Below are 3,520 nucleotides of genomic sequence, written 5' to 3' on the forward strand. Positions count from 1 at the left end.
TCATCTCTAGGGTATCTGTGTGTCTTTGGGGGAGCACAGCTCATCTCTAGGTATCTGTGAGGGATTTTGGATGATGACATCTCTGTCCCGAGTGAATTAAGTCATGATGGATTCAAGACGTGAATAGAGCATGTGGAGGGGTTAGCACTGTGGAAGGTGGGACCCGTTGGAGGAAATAGTCCTTGGGTGGGGTGTCCTGGGGGACTCTGTTTTGTCCTGGTTCTTCCTGTTACTGCCCCCCTCTGCTTATTGCCTGCCATTTTGTGAGCTGTTCCCCCATACCTTTGGATGGGATGAAACCAGGAGCCAGAATTCATACTTTCTTCCTTGAACTTATTCTGCTAACTGTTATTTCTCCACCATTACAGGCTGACACACTGCTCAGAAGTGAAGAGGATTGATTAGATTGAGCAAAACACAACATTAGTTAACAAAAATCACCAATTACAATCTCAGATCATTTGGTATATCATATAAAATATCTCTATTATGTCATGCTTAGCTTACATGTGTAGGCATGCACTTCGAATAATTTATGATAGAGTCTTCCTTTGTGTAGATGTAGAAAACTTCTGCAAAGATATAGAAAAACTATTAAACATATTCATCTCTAGAAGTTATGGCTACAATTTCTGGTGTTGAAAGACTTGCTTTTCATTTTCTCTGCTTCTAACTTTTTGATTATTTTCTACTTGTAGAAACTACAGTTATAAGAAATTAGTTGAAGGGTAGGGTTTGAGCTCAGTGAGCAGAGTGCTTACGTAGTAACCTAAGGGCCTGTATCTGATTTCAGCATAAAGACATGAGGGAGGAAGGAGGGAGCGAGAAGGGGAGAGGGAGAGAGAAAGGGGGAGCGAGGGAGGAGGAAGGGAGGTTTCTGAAGCGGGCTTCATAGAAGGAAGAAATAGGCAACCAGACCTCTCAGGTGAATGCTGAGTCTCACTAAAGTGGATGAAGGAGATCTGGTTGAGGGATGTCATGGGCCGAATAACTCGTCAGGGCGTCTGGTGATGAAGAGACTGACATCGTGGGGTGAAGGGCAAGAGTAAGGCAAACAGGGCTTCTGTAAAGTTTTACGTAGATGAAAGATGATCTTAGATAAGTAAAACCCGCAGAACGGTTGTTAGCTCTTATTTTTGTGTGTGCCCAGATTGTGTGGCAGCCTGAAATAGTAACCCAAGAGAATCAAGGTCTTCTGTACTAGTTTGGATTTGGTCAGTGTATTACAGACATTCTGGGCTTTGCTATCCTCAATCAAAAGTAAGCATAGAACTTTGGAACTAAGCATGATTATACGTACTTGTATTCCATGCAGTAGGAAGCTGAGGCAGGAGGATTGTGAGTTCAAGACTATGGACTGCATAGCAATGCTCTCTCTCCCTCCGTCCCCTCAAAAAAGCATAGAGTTTTTGGCAGAGAAATCTTAATTATCATGAAAAAAGTGACTCTCTTCTGGTTAATTTCGTGTTTTCCATTTAAATCTGTGTTTGAATCAATGTGGTGATTCTTACACTAAACAAGAATTTTTTCTTAGTAGCTTAGTGTTCATAAGCATACGAACTGTTTACGTGACATACTGCCTTCTAGGTACTTAGGTATAATGTGTTCATAATTTTTCCCCTTATTGTTGCAGACTAGGGTATAGATTGTCTCCTTGCTCTGGATCTAGTAGAGTGCATATATTTGCTCTTTTTTTCTTTAACTGTGCTACTTTAAAAGAACACAGCAGCTGCCCACAAGTCCAGCGTCACGCTTAGTACCATGGAGACAAATTAGCACAAATTATTAGAACGCAGCTCCCCTCAAGGGAATCCTAGGCTTTTCTTAGCCTTTACTGAGAAAGTTCTCTTGAGACTAGTGGGTATTCTTATTCTTAGTGAAAATAAATTTTGTTTCATACAATGTTTTCTCCTCTCCCAACTCCTCCTAGATCATCCCCACCTCCCCACTCGTTCCACACCTTCTTCTCTCTCTTGGGAAAAGAGGCAAATAAAAAAGAACAATAACAATGATAACAACAACAAGGAAAGAGCAACAGAAGCCCAGAAACACAACATAAAAACAAAACCCATAAAAATACAAGCTCGGAAACCATAATATACAAGCAAAAGATCAGTAAGAGTTAAAAAGAATTCCCAAACAAAGCAATATAAAACAACAGCAAAATCCCACTGAGTTAGTTTTACATTGCTCATCTACCGCTGGGCATGAGGCTTCCTTTAAGTGTGACTTATATACCCTGTTGAGCCTCCGTTGGAGAAAATTAATTTTTCCTTTGTAAGTGGTTGTCAATTGGACATAGCCTTCTGGGTTAGAGATGGGCACTCATGAGCATTTCCCATTTCAGTGCTGGGACCCCTTCTGACTTAGACCTGGGCAAGCCCTGTGATGCTGCCACAGTCTCTGTGAGTTCCTATGTACGTCAGTCCTGTTGTGTCTAGAAGACACTGTTTCCTTGGTGTCCTCCATCTCGATCTTCCCACCCCCTCTTCTGCATCGTTCCTGGAATCCCGAGAGGATGCTGCCCACTCTCTGCACATTGTCTAGTCTTTGGCTCTCGGTACTGATTGCCATCTACTGCTGAAGGGAGCTTCTCTGGTGGTGGCTGAGTGAAACACTGGACTTTGTGTAGAGCAGAAGGTCAGTAGGAGTCATTTGGTTGCTATGAGCATTTAGCAGAGCAAGAGTGCTTGGCTTTTTCGTGGGTTCATGGCCTATCTAGTCTCAGGTTCTAGCCCGCCTAAGAAATACTGAGAATGAGTTCCATCTCAAGGAGTGGCCTCAAGTCCAAAGAGATAGTGTTTGGTTACTCTCACAACATTTGTGCTACCATTGCACAAGCGTATGACGCAGACAGGTCACCATTGTAGATCATAGCGTTTGTAGCTGGATTTTTGTTTGCCTTTCCCCTCTGGTAGCATGCAGAGAACCTTCAGTACCATGAACACTAGTTAGTAAGGGTTAAGATAGTTAGGAACTGGCTCAACTTCTCTGTGTTCAATGAGATGTTTAAGTGTTTTCAGTCTGACAGTCTGTTTGTGGAGAGCAACTAATGATTTGACAATAGCCAAATTGTTTGAGGTTTCCATGGGATCCCTTTGGCCAACAACCCAATTAGACGTAACGCTCTTCTGGAACTGGACGTTTCACTTGATGGCAAATGATGTCTAGTTGGGGCTTTGTCTCCTCCATTATTCAGTGACTCCATTTAGATTTATTTCACATATGTATATGTTTTTTGAAGATTCTACTGTAGTAGGATTTCATATGACCTCTTAAATAACTCTTAATGTTATTGTCCATATTTTCTCCCCTACTCCCCTCTTCCTTTCCCCTCTCTGCTTAATCCTGTTCCAGTTTCCCCCTGTTTCTCCATTACTCTCTATTCTGTTTTTCTGTCCCCGGGAGACCACCGCCCAGTCTCTTACTCTATCCCTAGCCTCCATGATTATGTAGCTTGTAGTCTGCATATTGAAGCTAGTGGGTATTCTCATTTGCCCCATTGCTAATATAATATAAT

At 42.2% G+C, this 3,520-nt stretch overlaps 1 protein-coding gene across 3 annotated transcripts in view; it reads left to right on the plus strand.

The window, feature by feature from the left end:
* Mettl24 (methyltransferase like 24) overlaps positions 1 to 3,520 on the plus strand; it is a 119,732-nt gene that overhangs the window by 59,882 nt on the left and 56,330 nt on the right. The gene's annotated exons all lie outside the window — the stretch shown is intronic.

This window comes from Microtus ochrogaster, linkage group LG9, assembly GCF_000317375.1.
Source record: "Microtus ochrogaster isolate Prairie Vole_2 linkage group LG9, MicOch1.0, whole genome shotgun sequence".
In the NCBI taxonomy this organism is placed as follows: Eukaryota; Metazoa; Chordata; class Mammalia; order Rodentia; family Cricetidae; genus Microtus; species Microtus ochrogaster.